The sequence below is a fragment of the Salmo trutta genome, chromosome 29 (genome assembly GCF_901001165.1).
Source record: "Salmo trutta chromosome 29, fSalTru1.1, whole genome shotgun sequence".
NCBI lineage: Eukaryota > Metazoa > Chordata > Actinopteri > Salmoniformes > Salmonidae > Salmo > Salmo trutta.
The window spans coordinates 43,481,929-43,505,787 of NC_042985.1; the positions used below are offsets into that span (position 1 = coordinate 43,481,929).

The 23,859-nt window shown below is 43.2% G+C and overlaps 1 protein-coding gene across 1 annotated transcript in view; it reads right to left on the bottom strand.

Annotated features, from left to right (window-relative positions):
* The window catches only part of LOC115167663 (zinc finger MIZ domain-containing protein 2), a 94,358-nt gene extending 71,342 nt beyond the window's left edge, over positions 1–23,016 (bottom strand). The window contains exon 1 of the mRNA XM_029722279.1: positions 22,449–23,016. The gene's annotated coding sequence lies outside the window, so the exon portion shown is untranslated. The remainder of the gene's footprint in view (positions 1–22,448) is intronic.
* Between the last annotated feature and the right edge of the window lie 843 nt (positions 23,017–23,859).

Below are 23,859 nucleotides of genomic sequence, written 5' to 3' on the forward strand. Positions count from 1 at the left end.
CGGTAATGGAATATTTTGAATTTATTTGTCACGATACGCGTCCGCACGTCACCCTTCAGATAGTGTCTTGAACGCAAGAACAAAACAGAGGATATTTGAACATAACTATGGATTATTTTGAACCAAAACAACATTTGTGGATGAAGTAGAAGTCCTGGGAGTGCATTCTGATGAAGAACAGCAAAGGTAATCCAATTTTTCTTATAGTAAATCTGAGTTTGGTAAGTGCCAAACTTGGTGGGTGTCAAAATAGCTAGCCTGTGATGGCGAGCTATCTACTCAGAATATTGCAAAATGTGCTTTTGCCGAAAAGCTATTTTAAAATCGGACACCGCGATTGCATAAAGGAGTTCTGTATCTATAATTCTTAAAATAATTGTTATGCTTTTTGTAAACGTTTATTGTGAGTAATTTAGTAAATTCACCGGAAGTTTGCGGTGGGTATGCTAGTTCTGAACGTCACATGCTAATGTAAAAAGCTGGTTTTTGATATAAATATGAACTTGATTGAACAAAACATGCATGTATTGTATAACATAATGTCCTAGGAGAGTCATCTTATGAAGATCATCAAAGGTTAGTGCTGCATTTAGCTGTGGTTTTGGTTTTTGTGACATTATATGCTAGCTTGAAAAATGGGTGTCTGACTATTTCTGGCTGGGTACTCTGCTGACATAATCTAATGTTTTGCTTTCGTTGTAAAGCCTTTTTGAAATCGGACAGTGTGGTTAGATTAACGAGAGTCTTGTCTTTAAAATGGTGTAAAATAGCCATATTTTTGAGAAATTGAAGTAATAGCATTTCTAAGGTATTTGAATATCGCGCCACGGGATTCCACTGGCTGTTGAGTAGGTGGGACGATTTTGTCCCACATACCCTAGAGAGGTTAATGACTTGGAGAAGATCTGCAAAGAGGAGTGGGACAAAATCCCTCCTTAAATGTGTGAAAACTTGGTGGCCAACTACAAGAAACGTCTGACCTCTGTGATTGCCAACAAAGGTTTTGCCACCAAGTACTAAGTCATGTTTTGCAGAGGGGTCAAATACTTATTTCCCTCATTAAAATGCAAATCAATTTATAACATTTTTGACATGCGTTTTTCTGGATTTTTTTGTTATTCTGTCTCTCACTGTTCAAATAAACCTACCATTAAAATTATAGACTGATCATTTCTTTGTCAGTGGGCAAATGTAGAAAATCAGCTGGGGATCAAATACTTTTTTCCCTCACTGTAGCTGCACACATGCTCTGAAGGAGGGAGGTATTTGCAGACGCCGTAAGTGCAAATGTTTCACAGCACAGGAAGGTCTTGGACTGGGACTTGATACAAAGTTCAAATAACAACATTGGTGTATCAGACACCTACGTGAGCAAGTGTGTTCATAGTAATAGTATAAAATGTAGCTACTCCTTGGCTTGGTCATGATTCATGGTCAACAAGGCATCAGCTGGAAAACACTTGTAGTTCCTAGGGGAAACCTAGGGGAAACCTCAAACCCCCTACCCATCTTAAAACACTCACGCTGCACACACACGCACACATCAGAGAACCCTCCCAATTCCCAACCCGCAGATCAGTCATATCAACTGCTGCTTACAAGCTTTATTTTTAGTTAAGCCCTCAGTCACACCACCGCCAATATTTCTGAACATAGAGGATGTACAGTCGTGGCCAAAAGTTTTGAGAATGACACAAATATTAATCTTCAAAGTCTGCTGCCTCAGTTTGTATGATGGCAATTTGCATATTCTCCAGAATGTTATGAAGAGTGATCAGATGAATTGCAAATAATTGCAAAGTTCATTTGCATGGCAAAGAGGGACTGAATCCCCCCCCAAAACATTTCCACTGCATTTCAGCCCCGCCACAAAAGGACCAGCTGACATGTCAGTGATTCTCTCATTAACCTGTCAAGGTATAGGGGGCAGTATTTTCGATTTCGGATGAAAAGCGTGCCCAGAGTAAACGGCCTAAAACTCTGGCCCAGAGTCAAATATTTGCATTTTATTAGTAGATTTGGATAGAAAACACTCTGAAGTTTCTAAAACTGTTTGAATGGTGTCTGAGTATAACAGAACTCATACAGCAGGCAAAAACCTGAGAAAAATACAACCAGGAAATGAAAATCTGGTGCCTGTAGTTTTTTCAAGTCATTGCCAATCGAACACACAGTGAGTTAGGGTTCATTTTGCACTTCCTAAGGCTTCCACTAGATGTCAACAGTCTTTAGAAAGTTGTTTGAGGCGTCTATGATGAACAGAGACCGAACAAGAAGGCTGGGAAGTTGGTGACCCAGGGAAGGACAGTTCATTGGCGCGCATTCACGTGATGAGGTAGCTCTGTTCCAAAACGTTTTTCAAGACAATGGAATCGTCCGGTTGGAATATTACTGAATTGTCACATTCTTAAGGCCCTAAAGATTGATGCTATACAACGTAAATAGATGTATTTTTTTTACTTTTCGTCGTGTCATTTTCCTCGCGCGTCCTACATTTTGAGTAGCTTACTGAACGCGCAAACAACATGGAGTTATTTGGACATAAATTATGAACTTTATCGAACAAAACAACATTTATTGTGGACCTGGGATTCCTGGAAGTGCCTTCTGATGAAGATTATTAAAGGTAAGTGAATATTTCTGATGCTATTTATGCATTTAGATGACTCCAAAATGGTGGGTATCTGTAATTGCCTGAGGTATTTTTCTGAGCGCAGTACTCAGATTATTGCAAAGTGTGCTTTCACAGTAAAGTTATTTTGAAATCTGTCAATGCGGTTGCATTCAGGAGATGTTAATCTATAATTCTTTGAATAACAGTTTAATATTTTATCAACGTTTATACTGAGTATTTTTGTAAATTGTTGTGCTGGGGGAAATACATTTTCTGAACGTCACGCGCCAATGTAAAATGCTGTTTTTAGATATAAATATTAACTTGATAGACAATACATGCATTTTTTGTTCTAACATAATGTCCTAGGAGTGTCATCTGATGAAGATTGTCAAAGGTTAGTGCATAATGTTAGCCGTTTTTCTGCTTTTGGTGACGCTTGTCCTTGCATTGAAAATGGCTGTGTGTGATTTTTTGTCCATGTACTGTCCTAACATAATCTAACTTTATGCTTTCCCTGTAAAGCCTTTTTGAAATCGGACAACGTGGTTGGATTAAGAAGATGTTTATCTATAAAATGGTGTAAAATAGTTGTATGTTTGAGAAATTTGAATTATGACATTTTGTTGTTTTTGAATTTGGCGCTCTGATTTTTCACTGGCTGCACGGCAAAGTTAACACAGGTGTGAGTGTTGACGAGGACAAGGCTGGAGAACACTGTCATGCTGATTAAGTTCGAATAACAGACTGGAAGCTTCAAAAGGAGGGTGGTGCTTGGAATCATTGTTCATCCTCTGTCAACCATGGTTACCTGCAAGGAAACACGTGCCGTCATCATTGCTTTGCACAAAAAGGGCTTCACAGGCAAGGATACTGCTGCCAGTAAGATTGCACCCAAATCAACCATTTATCGGATCATCAAGAACTTTAAAGAGAGTGGTTCAATTGTTGTGAAGAAGGCTTCAGGGAGCCCAAGAAAGTTCAGCAAGCGCCAGGATCGTCTCCTAAAGTTCATTCAGCTGCGGGATCGGGGCACCACCAGTACAGAGCTTGCTCAGGAATGGCAGCAGGCAGGTGTGAGTGCATCTGCACGCACAGTGAGGTGAAGACTTTTGGAGGATGGCCTGGTGTCAAGAAGGGCAGCAAAGAAGCAACTTCTCTCCAGGAAAAACATCAGGGACAGACTGATATTCTGCAAAAGGTACAAGGATTGGACTGCTGAGGACTGGGGTAAAGTCCTTTTCTCTGATGAATCCCCTTTCCGATTGTTTGGGGCATCTGGAAAAAAGCTTGTCCAGAGAAGACAAGGTGAGCGCTACCATCAGTCCTGTGTCATGCCAACAGTGAAGCATCCTGAGACCATTCATGTGTGGGGTTGCTTCTTAGCCAAGGGATTGGGCTCACTCACAATTTTGCCTAAGAACACAGCCATGAATAAAGAATGGTACCAACACATCCTCTGAGAGCAACTCCTCCCAACCATCCAGGAACAGTTTGGTGACGAACAATGCCTTTTCCAGCATGATGGAGCACTAAGTGGCTCGGGGAACAAACCAACGATATTTTGGGTCCATGGCCAGGAAACTCCCCAGACCTTAATCCCATTGAGAACTTGTGGGCAATCCTCAAGAGGCGGATGGACAAACAAAAACCCACAAATTCTGACAAACTCCAAGCATTGATTATGCAAGAATGGGCTGCCATCAGTCAGGATGTGGCGCAGAAGTTAATTGACAGCATGCCAGGGCAGATTGCAGAGTCTTGAAAAAGAAGGGTCAACACTGCAAATATTGACTCTGCAATCAACTTCATGTAATTGTCAATAAAAGCCTTTGACACTTATGAAATGCTTGTATGATACTTCAGTATTCCATAGTAACATCTGACAAAAATATCTAAAGCCACTGAAGTAGCAAACTTTGAGGAAATTCATATTTGTGTCATTCTCAAAGCTTTTGGCCACGACTGTACACAAACAAAAGTGATTCAAAAGACCTTGGAAAGCTGTGCAAAACTGATTAATCTTATTGAATTATATGATGAGATGAAGGGGGACGTCGACAGAGAGTGAAGAACAAAGGACAAAAAGTGTCTCGATCTGGTGGGCTGCATTCCCGCAGGTCCCGACAGAGATAAGTGCGGCACGGTCTACATTTTTCCTTTTGAGGGCGGGAGCGGGCGGTCAGACTTTGGGATGAAAATATTTTTGTTGTCCTGCAGATTATTTGGAAACGTTTTCTTTCTTATTTGTATGCGTTAGCCTACCTATTGTATTAAAAGCACATCTCTGCCTACCCATGTGAGAGACGCAGACTCGGTCTCAACCTTTAAGTCTTTAATGAAGACCCATCTCTTCAGTTGGTCCTATGATTGAGTGTAGTCTGGCCCAGGAGTGTGAAGGTGAACGGAAAGGCACTGGAGCAACGAACCGCTCTTGCTGTCTCTGCCTGGCCGGTTCCCCTCTCTCCACTAGGATTCTCTGCCTCTAACCCTATTACAGGGGCTGAGTCACTGGCTTACTGGTGCTCTTCCATGCTGTCCTGAGGAGGGGTGTGTCACTTGAGTGGGTTGAGTCACTGACGTGATCTTTCTGTCTGGGTTGGTGTCCCCCCTTGGGTTGTGCCGTGGCAGAGATCTTTGTGGGCTATACTCGGCCTTGTCTCAGGATGATAAATTGGTTGTTGAAGATATCACTCTAGCGGTGTGGGGCTGTGCTTTGGCAAAGTGGGTGGGGTTATATCCTGCCTGTTTGGCCCTGTCCGGGGGTATCGTCGGGATGGGGCCACAGTGTCTCCCGACCCCTCCTGTCTCAGCCTCCAGTATTTATGCTGCAGTAGTTTGTGTGTCGGGGGGCTAGAGTCAGTCTGTTATATCTGGATTATTTCTCCTGTCTTATCCAGTGCCCTGTGTGAATTTAAGTATGCTCTCTCTCTCAGAGGACCTGAGCCCTAGGACCATGCCTCAGGACTATCTGGCCTGATGACTCCTTGCTGTCCCCAGTCCACCTGGCCGTGCTGCTGCTCCAGTTTCAACTGTTCTGCCTGCAGCTATGGAACCTTGACCTGTTCACCGGACGTGCTACCTGTCCCAGACCTGGTGTTTTCAACTCTCTAGAGACAGCAGGAGCGGTAGACACTGAATGATCGGCTATGAAAAGCCAACTGACATTTACTCCTGAGGTGCTGACCTGTTGCACCCTTGACAACCACTGTGATTATTATTATTATTATTATTATTATTATTATTATTATTATTATACCCTGCTGGTCATCTATGAACATTTGAACATCTTGGCCATGTTCTGTATTAATCTCCACCCGGCACAGCCAGAAGAGGACTGGCCAACCCTCATAGCCTGGTTCCTCTCTAGGTTTCTTCCTAGGTTCTGGCCTTTCTAGGGAGTTTTTCCCAGCCACCGTGCTTCTACACCTGCATTGCTTGTTGTTTGGGGTTTTAGGCTGGGTTTCTGTACAGCACTTTGAGATATCAGCTGATGTAAGAAGGGCTTCATAAATAAATGTGATTTGATCTTTATCACATTATTCACACACACTCAAAATACGCTGTGTCAACTTCAGTAGCCTACCTGTCCTCTTCTAGTTGGGCATGTGAGATCAAGTGCACCTAGTATACACTACATGACCAAGAGTATGTGGACACCCCTTCAAATTAATGGATTCGGCTAGTTCAGCCACAGCCGTTGCTGTCAGGTGTATAAAATTGAGAACACAGCCATGCAATCGCCATAGACAAACATTGGCAGTAGAATGGCCTTACAGAAGAGCTCAGTGACTTTCAACCTGGCACCGTCATAGGATGCCACCTTTCCAACTAGTCAGTTCATCAAATTTCTGCCTTGCTAGAGGTGCCTCGGTCAACTGTAAGTGCTGTTATTGTAAAGTGGAAATGTCTAGGAGCAACAAAGGCTCAGCCGCGAAGTGGTAGGCCACACAAGCTCACAGAACGGGACCGCCGAGTGCTGAAGCGTGTAGCACATAAAAATCTGTCCTCGGTTGCAACTCACTACCGAGTTCCAAACTGCCTCGAAGCAACGACGGCACAATAACTGTTCGTCGGGAGCTTCATGAAATGGGTTTCCATGGCCGAGCAGCTACACACAAGCCTAATCAGTGGAAACAGTGGATCAGTGGAAACGTGTTCGCTGGAATGATGAATCACTCTTCACCATCTAGCAGTCAGACGGACTAATCTGGGTTTAGCGGATACCAGGAGAACGCTACCTGCCCCAATGCATAGTGCCAACTTTAAAATTTGGTGGAGGATTAATAATGGTCCAGGGCTGGGGGGGGGGGGGATATGTTCGACAAGCAGGTGTTCACATACATTTGGTTACGTAGTGTATATATACTGCTCAAAAAAATAAAGGGAACACTTAAACAACACATCCTAGATCTGAATGAAAGAAATAATCTTATTAAATACTTTTTTCTTTACATAGTTGAATGTGCTGACAACAAAAATCACAAAAATAATCAATGGAAATCCAATTTATCAACCCATGGAGGTCTGGATTTGGAGTCACACTCAAAATTAAAGTGGAAAACCACACTACAGGCTGATCCAACTTTGATGTAATGTCCTTAAAACAAGTCAAAATGAGGCTCAGTAGTGTGTGTGGCCTCCACGTGCCTGTATGACCTCCCTACAACGCCTGGGTATGCTCCTGATGAGGTGGCGGATGGTCTCCTGAGGGATCTCCTCCCAGACCTGGACTAAAGCATGCACCAACTCCTGGACAGTCTGTGGTGCAACGTGGCGTCGGTGGATGGAGCGAGACATGATGTCCCAGATGTGCTCTGGGGTCTGGGGAACGGGCGGGCCAGTCCATAGCATCAATGCCTTCCTCTTGCTGACACACTCCAGCCACATGAGGTCTAGCATGGTCTTGCATTAGGAGGAACCCAGGGCCAACCGCACCAGCATATGGTCTCACAAGGGGTCTGAGGATCTCATCTCGGTACCTAATGGCAGTCAGGCTACCTCTGGCGAGCACATGGAGGGTTGTGCAGCCCCCCAAAGAAATGCCACCCCACACCATGACTGACCCACCGCCAAACCGGTCATGCTGGAGGATGTTGCAGGCAGCAGAACGTTTTCCACGGCGTCTCCAGACTCTGTCACATGTGCTCAGTGTGAACCTGCTTTCATCTGTGAAGAGCACAGGGCGCCAGTGGCGAATTTGCCAATCTTGGTGTTCTCTGGCAAATGCCAAACGTCCTGCACGGTGTTGGGCTGTAAGCACAACCCCCACCTGTGGACGTCGGGCCCTCATACCACCCTCATGGAGTCTGTTTCTGACCGTTTGAGCAGACACATGCACATTTGTGGCCTGCTGGAGGTCATTTTGCAGGGCTCTGGCAGTGCTTCTCCTGCTCCTCCTTGCACAAAGGCGGAGGTAGCGGTCCTGCTGCTGGGTTGTTGCCCTCCTACGGCCTCCTCCACGTCTCCTGATGTACTGGCCTGTCTCCTGGTAGCGCCTCCATGCTCTGGACACTACGCTGACAGAGACAGCAAAACTTCTTGCCACAGCTCGCATTGATGTGCCATCCTGGATGAGCTGCACTACCTGAGCCACTTGTGTGGGTTGTAGACTCCGTCTCATGCTACCACTAGAGTGAAAGCACCGCCAGCATTCAAAAGTGACCAAAACATCAGCCAGGAAGCATAGGAACTGAGAAGTGGTCTGTGGTCCCCACCTGCAGAACCACTCCTTTATTGGGGGTGTCTTGCTAATTGCCTATAATTTACACCTGTTGTCTATTCCATTTGCACAACAGCATGTGAAATTTATTGTCAATCAGTGTTGCTTCCTAAGTGGACAGTTTGATTTCACAGAAGTGTGATTGACTTGGAGTTACATTGTGTTGTTTAAATGTTCCCTTTATTTTCTTGAGCAGTGTATTTTCATTTCAGGAGGTAAGATTTTCTCCATGTAACCCTTATTATGAATAAAGTTCACTCCCTTACAAGCAAAAACTCATAAACAGGAAGTACCAGTGACCCGCTCAATACGGAAGTGGTCCGATGATGCTAAGCTAAAGGACTGTTTTGCTAGTACAGACTGGAATATGTTCTGGGATTCATCCGATAATATTGACAAGTTCACCACATCAGTCACCGGCTTCATTAATAAGTGCATCGAGAACAACCCCAACCAGAAGCCATGGATTACAGGCACCATCCACACTGAGCTAAAGGCTAGAGCTGCAGCTTTCAAGGTAGCGGGAGCCACGCTCATTGAAATCCGCTACGACATCTGACGAGCCATAAAACAGTCAAAAGTCAAAACAGGATTAAGATTGAATCCTACTACGCTGGCTCTGACGCTCGTCAGATGTGTCAGGGCTTGAGAGCAACAGCTGTTCCGGGTGACTGTGTGATCTTGCATTCTGTAGCTGATGTGAGTAAGACCATCAAACAGGTTAACATTCACAAGGCCGCAGGGCCAGACGGATTAACAAGACGCGTACACTCAGAGCATGTGCTGACCAGCTGGCAAGTGTCTTCACTGACATTTCACACTTCACTGCACAGTTGGCACAATCTCTATTGCACTCCACACTGCCTTTTCCCACCTGGACAAGAGGAACACCTACACAAGTTCCCTGTTCATTGACTACAGCTCTGCACCATATTGCCCTCCAAGCTCGTCACTAAGCTCAGAATCCTGGGACTGAACACCTCCCTCTGCAACTGGATCCTGGACTTCCTGACGAGCCGCCCCCAGGTGGCGAGGGTAGGCAACAACACATCCACCAAGCAGACCCTCAACACGTGGGCACCTCAGGGGTGCGTGCTTAGTACTCCCTGTTCACCCACGACTGCATGGCTGCACACGTCTCCAACATCATTAAGTTGGCTGATGACACGGTGGTTGGCCTGATCACTGACAATGAGACACCCTATAGGGAGGAGGTCAGTGACCTGGCAGTGCGGTGCCAGGACAACAACCTCTCCCTCAGCATCAGCAAGACAAAAGGAGCGGATTGTGGACTACAGGAAACAGAGGGCCGAGCACACCCCTATCTACATCAACGGAGCTGTAGTGGAGTGGGTGGAGAGCTTCAAGTTCCTCGGACCACATTACCAAGGAATTATCATGGTCCACACACAGCAATACAGTCGTGAAGAAGGCACGATAATGCCCCTTCCCCCTCACGAGGCTAAAACAATTTGGCCCTCATGTCCACAAAAGGTTCAACAGCTGAACCATTTAGAGCATCTTGACGGGCTGTATCACCGCTTGGTATGGCAACTAGAGGTCGACCGAATAATTAGGGCCGATTTCAAGTTTTCATAACAATCAGTAATCGGCATTTTTGGACACCGATTATGGCCGATTACATTGCACTCCACGAGGAGACTACGTGGCAGGCTGAATACCTGTTACGCGAGTGCAGCAAGGAGCCAAGGTAAGTTGCTAGCTAGCATTAAACTTATCTTATAAAAAACAATACATCTTAACATAATCACTAGTTAACTACACATGGTTGATGATATTACTAGTTTATCTAGCTTGTCCTGCGTTGCATATAAATCGATGCGGTGCCTGTTAATTTATCATCGAATCACAGCCTACTTCGCCAAACGGGTGATGATTTAACAAGCGCATTCGCGAAAAAAGCACTGTCGTTGTAACCAATGTGTACCTAACCATAAACATCAAGGCCTTTCTTAAAATCAATACACAAGTATATATTTTTAAACCTGCATATTTAGTTAATATTGCCTGCTAACATGAATTTCTTTTAAATAGGTAAATTGTGTCACTTCTCTTGCGTTCTGTGCAAGCAGAGTCAGGGTATATGCAGCAGTTTTGGCTGTCTGGCTCGTTGCGAACTGTGTGAAGACCATTTCTTCCTTAACAAAGACCGTAATTAATTTCCCAGAATTGTACATAGTTATAACATTGAAGGTTGTGCAATGTAACAGCAATATTTAGACTTAGGGATACCACCCGTTAGATAAAATACAGAACGGTTCCGTATTTCACTGAAATAATAAGGCTCATATTTCTGTGTGTTATTATATTATAATTAAGTCTATGATTTGATATTTGATAGAGCGGTCTGACTGAGCGGTGGTAGGCAGCAGCAGGCTCGTAAGTATTCATTCAAACAGCACTTTCCTGCATTTGCCAGCAGCTCTTCGCTGTGCTTCAAGCATTGCGCTGTTTATGACTTCAAGCCTATCAACTCCCGAGATTAGGCTGGCAAAACTATAGTACCTATAAGAACATCCAATAGTCAAAGGTATATGAAATACAAGTGGTATAGACAGAAATAGTCCTATAATAACTACAACTTCTCACCTGGGAATATTGAAGACTCATGTTAAAAGGAACCACCAGCTTTCATATGTTCTCATGTTCTGAGCAAGGAACTTAAACGTTAGCTTTTTTACATGGCACATATTGCACTTTTACTTTCTTCTCCAACACTGTGTTTTTTCATTATTTAAACCAAATTGAACATGTTTCATTATTTATTTGAGACTAAATAGATTTTATTGATGTATTATATTAAGTTAAAATAAAAGGGTTCATTGTTCATTCAGATTGTTGTAACTGTCATTATTACACATACATATACACATATATATATACACATACATACACACACACACACACACACACATACATACATACATACATACATACATACATACATACATACATACAGAAAATAATAATAATAAAACATTTTTAAAAACGGCCGATTAATCGGTATCGGCGTTGAAAAATCATAAAATCGGTCGACCTCTAATTACAACCCGTGTGTTGTGATAATGGTGGCGTTTGCTCTATAATCTGTTAGTTCATATGCCTTGCGACCGTGGTATATAGGCCTAAGGCTGAGAAAATAAGAAGACACAGTGGCAGAATAAATTCAACCACACATTTGTGTCATTACAACACCGGAGAACAACATCTGTCCAGTAAAGTCCACAAAACATAATTGCATTAACTAACAGTTACATGACCTACAGCATGGTCGCAAAGAAAACAGGAGCTGCCGCCATTATTCCAGCATCATTTCAATATCATCGAATCACCTATGCTTAGTCTATGCTTAGTGCTGCTAAAGCCACTTTCTACCACTCTAAATTCCAAGCATCTGCCTCTAACCCTAGGAAGCTCTTTGCCACCTTCTCCTCCCTCCTAAATCCTCCTTCCCCTCCCTCTCTGCGGATGAATTTGTCAACCATTTTGAAAAGAAGGTTGACGACATCCGATCCTCGTTTGTTAAGTCAAACGACACCGCTGGTCCTGCTCACATTGCCCTACCCTATGCTTTGACCTCTTTCTCCCCTCTCTCTCCAGATGAAATCTTGCGACTTGTGACGGCCGGCCGCCCAACAACCTGCCCGCTTGACCCTATCCCCTCCCCTCTTCTCCAGACCATTTCCGGAGACCTTCTCCCTTACCTCACCTCGCTCATCAACTCATCCTTGACCGCTGGCTATGTCCCTTCCGTCTTCAAGAGAGTGAGAGTTGCACCCCTTCTCAAAAAACCTACACTCGATCCCTCCGATGTCAACAACTACAGACCAGTATCCCTTCTTTCTTTTCTCTCCAAAACTCTTGAGCGTGCCGTCCTTGGCCAGCTCTCTTGCTATCCCTCTCAGAATGACCTTCTTGATACAAATCAGTCAGGTTTCAAGACTGGTCATTCAACTGAGACTGCTCTTCTCTGTGTCACGGAGGCTCTCCGCACTGCTAAAGCTAACTCTCTCTCCTCTGCTCTCATCCTTCTAGACCCATCTGCTGCCTTTGATACTGTGAACCATCAGATCCTCCTCTCCACCCTCTCCGAGTTGGGCATCTCCGGCGCGGCTCACTCTTGGATTGCGTCCTACCTGACAGGTCGCTCCTACCAGGTGGCGTGGCGAGAATCTGTCTCCGCACCACGTGCTCTCACCACTGGTGTCCCCCAGGGCTCAGTTCTAGGCCCTCTCCTATTCTCGCTATACACCAAGTCACTTACATTTTTTTTTTTTTTTTTGGCTCTGTCATATCCTCACATGGTCTCTCCTATCATTGCTACGCAGACGACACACAATCTTCTCCTTTCCCTCTTCTGATAACCAGGTGGCGAATCGCATCTCTGCATGTCTGGCAGACATATCAGTGTGGATGACGGATCACCACCTCAAGCTGAACGTCAGCAAGATGGAGCTGCTTTTCCTCCCGGGGAAGGACTGCCCGTTCCATGATCTCACCATCACGGTTGACAACTCCATGGTGTCCTACTCCCAGAGTGCTAAGAGCCTTGGCGTGACCCTGGACAACACCCTGACGTTCTCCGCTAACATCAAGGCGGTGACCCGATCCTGTAGGTTCATGCTTCACAACATTCGCAGAGTACGACCCTGCCTCACACAGGAAGCGGCGCAGGTCCTAATCCAGGCACTTGTCATCTGCCGTCTGGATTACTGCAACTCGCTGTTGGCGGGGCTCCCTGCCTGTGCCATTAAATCCCTACAACTCATCCAGAACGCCGCAGCCCGTCTGGTGTTCAACCTTCCCAAGTTCTCTCACGTCACCCCGCTCCTCCGCACATTCCACTGGCTTCCAGTTGAACCTCGCATCTGCTACAAGACCATGGTGCTTGGCTACGGAGCTGTGAGGGGAACGGCACCTCCGTACCTTCAGGCTCTGATCAGTCCCTACACCCAAAGAAGGGCACTGCGTTCATCCACCTCTGGCCTGCTCGCCTCCTTACCTCTGCGGAAGCACAGTTCCCGCTCAGCCCAGTCAAAACTGTTCGCTGCTCTGGCACCCCAATGCCAGAACAGCGGAGTCAATCACCACCTTCCGGAGACACCTGAAACCCCACCTCTTTAAGGAATACCTGGGATAGGATTAAGTAATCCTTCTAACCCTCCCCCCCCCCAAAAAAAGATATAGATGTACTATTGTAAAGTGGTTGTTCCACTGGATATCATAAGGTGAATGCACCAATTTGTAAGTCGCTCTGAATAAGAGCGTCTGCTAAATGACGTAAATGTAATACAGTGGTAACTAAAAGATACCAACATTTTGTCCATTCAATGTAGGCTAAATATGATGTGGCTGTCCATGGCACTGATGTGTATGTGTGCGCGCAAGTAGAAAAAACATGTTGACTCACCCTACATGTAGAGAAACGCCAATGCCATCCTCCTCTTTCATGTTGGCTAAACGGTCTATGACGCTGTCATACAGTACATGCTTTTAGTTTTTGTTGTCCTAGGCTACCTGGCTGAAATACTTGCTGGCTAGCCTAACTTTCTTTCATGGGCAACGATACGCCACGGCAGCTAGTTAACATTAGTATACTACATCTAGCTACATGTTGAACTTCCATGCTCTCAGGCCAGGGGAAAAATGTATGAAATGTATGGTTGGATCAGAATCGCCATTATAATCAGTGGACAGTACAGAGAATTAAGTCAAACCACAAGTCCAAATCCCAATCCATGTCTAATTTAGGAAAGGGACGATTTTAGCTAGCTAGCCAGCCAGCCACCGGAGGACAACAACAATTCACTTTTCTTTTCTGGAAATAATGTAATTTGGCTTGTGATGTGATTGGTCTGAAGCCGAATCCAAACTGGCTTCCCTTGACACTTTTTTTTTTTGGGGCGCCAGGACCATTCACAGCTGAGCTCACTCAGTTTAGCGCAGTGATGATTGGCTATAATTTATTTTAAAACAATTATCAAGGGAGGCGAAACGCTTGCTGGCTTCCCTTGCATTCAATGCTACGGGCTGCAACAATGTCATACTCTGACTGGACAGCATCAGGCAGATACGCTACACATAGTGAGACAGGAGGGCACTGTTATGTTCGCTCGGATGCTTTCTCCGGTGAAATACATTCAGCCTCTTGCGAATTGGAGAACATTTATGAAACAGAGGCTAAAGAATAAAGTATTTTGTGTTTTTTTTTCAGGGAAGTCTGGCTTCCTTTGGCATCCATGAATAGGGGCGGCAGGTAGCCTAGTGGTTAGAGCGTTGGACTAGTAACCGAAAGGTTGCCAGATTGAATCCCCGAGCTGACAAGGTAAAAATCTGTAGTTCTGCCCATGTTCCTAGGTTGTCACTGAAAATAAGAATTTGTTCTTAACTGACTTGCCTAGTTAAATAAAAGGTAAAATAAAAAATTCATCAGGAAGTGTATAGGGAATGTTGTTCCCATTGTGACTATTAAAACCTTCCCAAACTCAAAACCACAGATAGATGGCAGCATTCACACAAAACTGAAAGTGTGAACCAGCACATTTAACCACGGCAAGGTGGGACTCCAGACAATTACGGATTAGAAAGGGAAAACCAGCCACGTTGCGGAAACCAACGCTTTGCTCCCGGACAAGCTAAACACCTTCTTCGCCCCCCTTGAAGATAACACAGTGCCACCGATGCTGCCCGCTCCCGAAGACTGTGGGTGCTCGTTCTCCATGGCCGACGTGGGTAAGTCTGCTGTCCTCACTTGCTCCAACATGTCCACCATTGTTCCTATACCCAAGAAAGCAAAGGTAACTGAACTAAATGACTATCGCCCTGTAGCACTCACTTCTGTCATTATGAAGTGCTTTGAGAGGCTGGTAAAGGATCATATCACCTCCACCTTACCTGACACCCTAGACCCACTTCAATTTGCATACCGCCCCAATAGATCCACAGACGATGCAATCGCCATCACACTGCATCTGGACAAGAGGAATACCTATGTAAGATCGCTATTCATTGACTACAGCTCAGCCTTCAACACCATAGTACCCTCCTAGCTTGGGGCCCTTGGACTGAACCCCAACCTGTGCAACTGGGTCCTGGACTTCCTGACAGGCCGCCCCCAACAACACCTCTACTACACTGATCCTCAACACATGGGCCCCAGAAGTGTGCATGCTCAGCCCCCTCCTGTACTCCCTGTTCACCCATGACTGGGTGGCCATGCACAACTCCAACTCGATCATCAAGTTTGCAGACGACACAACAATAGTAGGCCGTATTACCAACAATGACGAGACAGCCTATAGGGAGGAGGTGAAGGCCCTGGCAGAGTGGTGCCTCAACGTCAACAAAATGAAGAAGCTGATCATGGACTTCAGGAGACAGCAGAGGGTCGATGGGTCCGCAGTTGAGAAGCTGAAAAGCTTCAAGTTCCTTGGCATACACATCACTGACAATCTGAAATGGTCCACCCACACAGACAGTGTGGTGAAGGCGGCGCAACAGCGCCTCTTCAACCTCAGGTGGCTGAAGAAATTCAGCTTGGCCCCTAAGAGCCTCACAAACTTTTACAGATGCACCATTGAGAGCATCACCGCCTGGTATGGCAACTGCACCGCCCACAACCGCAGGGCTCTCCAGAGGTGGGTCTCCCCAACACATTACTGGGCACACTGTCCACCCTCCAGGACACCTACAGCACCCAATTTCACTGGAAGGCCAAAAAGATCATCAAAGACATCAACCACCCGAGTCACAGTCTGTTCACCCCGCTATCATCCAGAACTCGGGGTCAGTACAGATGCATCAAAGCTGGGACAGAGAGACTGAAACACAGCTTCTACCGCAAGGACATAAGACTGTTAAATAGCCATCACTAGTCGGCCTCAACCCAGTACCCTGCCCTGAAATTAGTCACTATCACTAGCCGGCTACCACCCGGATACTCAACCCTGCACCTTAGAGGCTGCTGCCCTATGTACATATACATGGAATCACTGGTCACTTTAATAATGTTAACATACTGTATTCTAGTCAATGCCACTCCGACATTGATCATCCTAATAATTATATATTTCTTAAATGATTTTACTTTGAGATGTGTGTCTTGTTAGATACTACTTCACTTTTAGAGCTAGGAACACAATCAATCCGCTACATCCGCAATACATCTGCTAAATATGGTGTAGGTGACCAATAAAATTGTATTTAATTAAATATATAGCCTATAGCAGGGGGTGTGCAACCTTTGTCATATGACTGACAATTTACAATTTAAAAAAATCTGAGTGCCAGTTATGATTTTCATATAAGCAATGTGGGCTATTCAACTGTGCACAGAAAATGTCTAACTGCCCACAAACTGCATAACCTAATTGTAGCTGTCTACTAGACAGAGACACTGTCTATTCAGCCACACCCCACAGTGCTCCACTATGCCTACCTGTATCAAGGCACTTTCCATTTAGTGGTGCTGAATCACAGATGCGGCCTTAATGTGTAGATTTTTCTTAATTCCTTGGTCGAGTTTGTTTGTCTTTATGCGTCCTTGTCGATTGTAGGCCTAAGTAATTGCTTTGACGTATGCCTTTTATTTCAATGCATGTGTAGGGTTTATCTGGCATAGTTTGAATTCGCAGTCAGCTGTTTTATGCTCAGGTTACTTTCACATTGATGTCGGTATTTGATTGCGTGTATTATGCATCTATTTCATGTTGTGCTTGTAACCAATGTGAAATGGCTAGCTAGTTAGCGGTGGTGCGCGCTAATAACATTTCAATCGGTGACGTCACTCGCTCTGAGACCTGAAGTAGTTGTTCTCCTTGCTCTGCGAGGGCCGTGGCTTTTGTGGCGCAATGGGTAACGATGCTTCGTGGGTGTCAGTTGTTGATGTGTGCAGAGGGTCCCTGGTTCAAGCCCAGGTTGGGGCGAGGAGAGGGATGGAAGCTATACTGTTACACGCTGTTCCACAAGTAGGCTAAATTGGTCAATGTAGCCTATGTATGATGAGGTTGAGTAGTAAGTACATTGTACACACCATTCCACAGACCTTTAAACCTAATATACTGGTGATAATTTGTATTTTTTTATTTGACCTTTATTTATACAGGTTCATTCTCATTGAGATAAATATCTCTTTTCCAAGAGAGACCTGGTCCAATAGCAGCAAGGGGAACAACATTTCAGACAAAACAAATTACATACACAACATTAAACAAAACTAAACACACATACAGTACAACAAAAACATAATACATTTAAAAACACAAACATCTTGACTAAAAACAGCTGGCCTAAAAACAATTACACTCTTCTTTAATATATACATCGATCAAGTGTTTGAACTCCGCCAACGAAACTAGATCGTCACATTTTAAAATGTTCAAAAGAGAATTCCAGGAACACAGTGCTAAGTAACTAAAACTATTTCTACCATGACCTGTTCTAATTTTTGGTACTGTTAGAAGCAAATCAGAATGGGACCGTAATTGATACTTATTTACTGACCTAACTAAAAAAGAACAGAGAAAATGGCATTTTACCCAATATGGCCTTATAAATCAGTGTATACCAGTGTTTAAGCCTACGCAAGGTCAATGACGACCAGCCAACAGCGCTGTAGAGATCACAATGTGTTAGACGTTTCTGATTTGTAATGAACCTAAGGGCTGCATGATACACTGAATCAAGTGCTCTCAGGGTAGTGGCTGAGGCCTGCATATATATATATATATATATATATATATATATATATATATATATATATATATATATATATATATATATAACATCACTAAAATCTAAAACCGACAGTAATGTACATCGTACCAGCTTCTTCCTGGCCTCAAAAGAAAAACAAGCCTTATGCCTGTAATAAAATCCTATTTTCAGCTTGAGCTTCCTTATTAAGTTCTCTACATGCACAGTGAAGCTCTGCTTATCATCAACCCACACACCCAAATATTTGTACACTTTAACTTGCTCTATATACTTTAACTTGCAATGACATGATTTGTAACATGCCTGGCATTTGAAAATACCATGCATTTTGTTTTACCCGAATTTAGAATCAGCTTTAAATCATACAGATTCTGTTGAATGATGTTAAATGCTCTTTGGGCATTTTCAAAAGCTAAATATAAACTACTACCACTTGAATAAAGAACAGTATCATCTGCATAAAAATGAACATCCGCTGTTTCAATAAGATCCCCAATGTTGTTGATATACAAAATGAACAACAGTGGGCCCAAAATAGAACCTTGCGGAACACCTGAGCACACCTCTATGGACTCAGATTTGCAACCATCCGCCATTACACATTGTGTACAATTTGATTGGTTTATAAATTACCTATCTAGAGCATGACCAGTAATCCACAACATTTTAACCTTTGCACTAACACAGCATGGTCCACGGTGTCAAAAGCCTTCAACAAATCAATAAAAACAGACACACAATGTAACTTCTTATCAAGAGCACAGTGGATGTCATTTAAAACCTTCAATGTTGCTGAAACAGTGCTCTGGCCAGACCTAAAACCTGATTGCATTCCATTTAAGATATTGTTTTCTTGGAAGTAGGTCTTTAGCTGCCTACTAACTAAGGACTCCAGTACCTTTGATAGTACAGACAATTTTGAAATGGGTCGATAGTTGTCAAGTAGCGAGGGATCTCCACCTTTCAGGAGAGGCAGTACAAAAGCAGATTTCCATAACTTGAGGATTTCCTTAACATGTATTTTTAACCTTACGCTTGATGTTAACCTGTTAGGGCTAGGGGGCAGTATTTACGCCGCCGGATAAAAAACGTACCCGATTTAATCTGGTTACCACTCCTATCCAGTAACTAGAATATGCATATACTTATTAGATATGGATAGAAAATTGAATGGTGTCTGTGAGTACAACAGAACTCATATGGCAGGCAAAAACCTGAGAGATTCCTTTACAGGAAGTGGCCTGTCTGACCATTTATTGGCTTTCTTTGTCATCTCTATTCATTACAAAGGATCTCTGCTGTTACGTGACACTTCCTACGGCTCCAATGGGCTCTCAGAGCCCGGGAAAAGCCTGAATGACGTAATTCAAAGCCCTGGCTGAAACACACGAGCGCTTTTGCTAAGTGGTCTATCAGAGGACAAAGGGCTTAGGCTCGTGCACTGGCCGCCCCCGCCTTTCTGTTTTTCCCTCTATTTACCGAAACGCAGATTCCCGGTCAGAATATTATCGCTTTGTTACGAGATAAATTGCATAAAAATTGATTTTAAACAGCGGTTGACATGCTTCGAAGTACGGTAATGGAATATTTAGAAATTTTTTGTCACTAAATGCGCGCGACCCTGATTTACCATTTCGGATAGTGTCTAGAACGCACGAACAAAACGCCGCTGTTTGGATATAACGATGGATTATTTGGGACCAAACCAACATTTGTTATTGAAGTAGAAGTCCTGGGAGTGCATTCTGACGAAGAACAGGAAAGGTAATAACATTTTTCTTATAGTAAATCTGATTTTGGTGAAGGCTAAACTTGCCGGGTGTCTAAATAGCTAGCCCGTGATGGCTGGGCTATGTACTTAGAATATTGCAAAATGTGCTTTCACCAAAAAGCTATTTTAAAATCAGACATATCAAGTGCATAGAGGAGTTCTGTATCTATAATTCTTAAAATAATTGTTATCCTTTTTGTGAACGTTTATCGTGAGTAATTTAGTAAATTGTTAGTAAATTCCCCGGAAGTTTGCGGGGGTATGCTAGTTCTGAACGTCACATGCTAATGTAAAAAGCTGTTTTTTTATATAAATATGAACTTGATTGAACAAAACATGCATGTATTGTATAACATAATATCCTAGGTGTGTCATCTGATGAAGATCATCAAAGGTTAGTGCTGCATTTAGCTGTCTTCTGGGTTTTTGTGACATTATATGCTAGCTTGAAAAATGGGTGTCTGATTATTTCTGGCTGGGTACTCTGCTGACATAATCTACTGTTTTGCTTTCGTTAACGAGAGTCTTGTCTTTAAAATGGTGTAAAATAGTCATATGTTTGAGAAATTGAAGTAATAGCATTTCTAAGGTATTTGAATAACGCGCCACAGGATTCCACTGGCTGTTACGTAGGTGGGATGATTTCGTCCCGCCGACCCTAGAGAGGTTAAGGGGGGAGCAAAGATGTCAGCGGCTAGGTGTAGGAGGCAGGGGTCTAGTTCATCAGGGCCAGGGGATTTTTTAAATCAATTTCTTTCAGGGCTTTACACACTTCCGAAACAGAGAAGGATGAAAAGGAAAACCTGGTGAAGGAGTGCACAGGGGTGTCAGGTAAATTTATAGGGGGCTCAATTATACCTTTGACCTTTTCAAATAAACTGCTTGCATCTAAAAAATGCTTGTTCAAGGCTTTCAGAATGGAGGTTCTCTCAGTTACAATCTGAGTGTCGACCAACAATTGTTTAGGAAGCAGTGTATCTTTTCTACACTCCAAACCTTTCACTACTTGCCAAAATTTGGATGGATTATTTACATTTTGTGAAGTAGATTTCAGGTAGTGGTCTGCTTTCAATTTACGGATCATAGCCACACCCATATTTTGAAGACGTTTAAAAGCCATCCAATCATCTGCCAAACCAGTCCCTCTTGCTTTAGCCCACATAGCATTTCGTTCCCTTATGATTTTTGTAAATTCCTTAGTAAACCAAGGGTTCTCTCTGCCCTTAATCCTGCATTTTTTTAAAGGGGCATGCCTATTGCATACGTACATAATGTATTGGGAGGAACATTTTATTTTTTTGCGGTTCTCCAAATAGGATTTTAGAGTTAGAAAAGTGTGTGGAAGTACAGTAAATGAGCTTCAACTGGTGGGTGTATTTCTACACCCTAGGTTTAGATGAACTGATGCCACTGAAAACTCAAGAGTCATAATTCTACAAGCCTCTCGTTCACATGTCCGATAGGCCCATAAGGGGCTTATTGGAACTTTCATCTGTGACAGACTTGTAAGTGTGCTTTAAACAATCTACATTTGTTGTTTGCTAGGCATACAAATGAGAATGTTTTGATACAGTTGAAACGAGGTGTATTTGTGGTGGCCGCAACCGGACTAGATTGTGAAAGACACTTGGCGGAATGCATCGCTTGACTGCCGTGAGTGATTCGCACAATAGCCTGTCGTTAGCGAACTGCAGCAACCAAACGATTCGTTCTCGAGTTCGTTGAACTGAGGCTGAGTGTATGTGTTGGTTCTACAAAGCAGTGTCCATCATACCATTCAATAAATTAATTGCATTCATTGTTGCACCATGCGATCACTGATCCGTTCTAAACATGCAAATAGACAGTTGATGTTCGGAATACGTCTCCAGCAGGTCAAACGAACGACAAATGAACCGAGTCACTCGGAATCATGACTTAAAAAAAAACAATCGTGCGCGAACTGCACATCACTAGCTACTTCTCATCTGAACGAACGATGAAGACAACAAAAATTCGCTAACGTTAGCAAAGCTGACCATTGTCGCCCCCCATTCGTAAAACAAACACTATCGTTGTCTTATTCATATTGTAGTGGTACAGTTATGTTATATTTAAACCACAATGATTGGAAGAAATAAATTGAAGACATTTTGAATGGGGTATAAATAAAGGCAACGGTCAGTGTGACAGTGTTTACGAAATGGTTGCTAGCCAGCTAACATTAGCTAACACTTGAGACGAATTTGGATATTTTACGAGACAGTAGTTCAATGCCAAGACAAAATCGTAACTACGTAGCCTACTTACGTTAACGTTACTTTCCTAAATCTATGACGAGACGATTGAATAACATGCGAATAATGGCTTGGGCCATTTGTGGCTAACAAGCTAACTCTGTGCCCTGCTAGTTAGTAAACAACTCTGATGTAACAAATATCCTGTACCAAAATGTAGCTCGTTAGTTAGCAAAAGTCAATGATGTGGCAGTACTGTGCTACCACTAGCTATAGGTTTTATAGCTAACTAGCTAGATGATGGTTTAGCCTGCTCGCTGTTTAGCTACATGCTAGCTAACGTTAGCTTTAAGTGACAATGGAGTGAAGTGGCTGCTGGTGCTGGCTTACCTTGCAACTTCAACTGCCCGGGGTTGGTCTGCGTGGCTGCAGTCTGAGCTCCGCGGCAGTAATGCGCAAACCCGTTTTCTGGATGCTTGGGACCCGGTTTCATTAAGATAAATTGTACTGATAAAATAACGTAGCTATCTAACGTTAGCTTTCAGGACAAGTTGCTACTGTAGCTAACTAACGTTAAAATGTCGAAAGGTTGTCCAGGCTCGTCTATCTAGGAAACTTGTTTAGGCTAACGTTACTTAACCAGCTAACATTAACTAGCGACCCTCCGCAGCGCTCGGCACCATCAGTGCTATTTCAATAAAGTACAGCTTTAATTCAATTAATTTTAAAACAGTGTAGCATTGTCCGTCACCCAAGCGTTCTACTTTGATGGATAACCCTGCCCTACCCTCTCAATAATGTCGCTAACTGGCCTGATAACTGCGGGCAGCCTGGTCTGCTCGCCTGCTGTATTGAAGGGCTGCACTTTCCTTGGCTCTGTTCTCCACTAACGTTACAGTGCGAATTCTAGCCACCACAGTTCAGCCAGCTAGCTAGCTAACAAGCTGCTTCCTTCTGTTGCACAATGGGCTGGTGTAATTTATTCATGAGATCAAGGACTTCTATGACCACACTGTAATATAGTCTGATTAATCAGGCTGTAGTACACAGGTAATTCATTTGTATATAAAGCCTGAAACGAATGCTTCCAAAATCGTGTAAATGTAAACTATGTACTTTTACATGCCAGAATGTATAATGAAATTACATTTAAACTCCGTTGCTTCAACTGCTCGATTGAAGCAATGGCATGCGAAAACTGAATATCCATAGGAAAGTATTGTTTTTTTCTGATTAAAAAAAATATATATTTTAGTCTAATGTTGGATATTCAGTTTTAGCATGCCATGACAATGAAAATTGTATATTCTGAATGAAAAACAATGAAAACTGTTTTTGTGGGAATTTTAGATTTTTCTGAAAATTGAAATCCGAATAAAACATTTTAGAAAATGAAAAATTCACCAAAGAAAACGTGTTGATTGTTCCCCATCCTCCCCTGATTCAGAATATACAACTATCATGGCATCATTGGTTCAATAGCTATTCATGAAACAAAACTGAATATCCAATATAAAACTAATTTTACCTAGGTGCAGAACTGTACTGCTCTCTGAAAAGTCAGGTAAACAATACTTTCCTGTGCATACTTTGTCTTAAATTTCGAGCAGATGAAGGACAAACCGGTATAGTAAGTTTAAATGTAATTATATTAAATATTCTTGCTTGTAAGGAACATTTACAAGATTTTGCAGGCATTCGTTTCAGGCTGTGTGTATTACAACCTAAATAATCAGACTAGTTGTAATTGATAAGTATGTATAACAATATTAATAACAATAATACATTATCTAATTAATTA